Here is a 439-nt window from a genome sequence, read left to right as displayed (position 1 = left end):
GGATTGAGTCACGAGTTCTTGGACGATGGACCAAGAAAAGGGCAGTCATGCATCTGAGTCTTCAGCAGCTCATTGACGTTCACCCCCAACAGTAATTCCTTTTTGCTTTTGTTCAGAAATAGAGCAGTCAATCCTTCATGTCCTGTTCTGACCATCGTTTCTTTTCATAGAGCATTGGAGGATTGAAAAAAAAATTTTGTTTACAGTTCCCATGTGGTGCATGACGTGCTCCAAGACAAAGCCTGGTGGATCTCTTGGGCACTGAAAAATGATGGACGCCTGGGACGGGACAGGTCTGAAGAGCTCTTAAACCATAAACAAAAAAAAGTAAAAAAAAGAATCTTGATGTGGAAAGAGCATGTTTAGATTCTCATTTATTTCTCTGTAAATATTAAAGTCTGAACTTTCTGGTTGCACGTTCATAATGAGTGGATATTTG

This window comes from Austrofundulus limnaeus, unplaced genomic scaffold, assembly GCF_001266775.1.
Source record: "Austrofundulus limnaeus strain Quisiro unplaced genomic scaffold, Austrofundulus_limnaeus-1.0 Scaffold4792, whole genome shotgun sequence".
Lineage (NCBI taxonomy): Eukaryota > Metazoa > Chordata > Actinopteri > Cyprinodontiformes > Rivulidae > Austrofundulus > Austrofundulus limnaeus.
Note: the sequence above shows the minus strand (reverse complement) of the source record.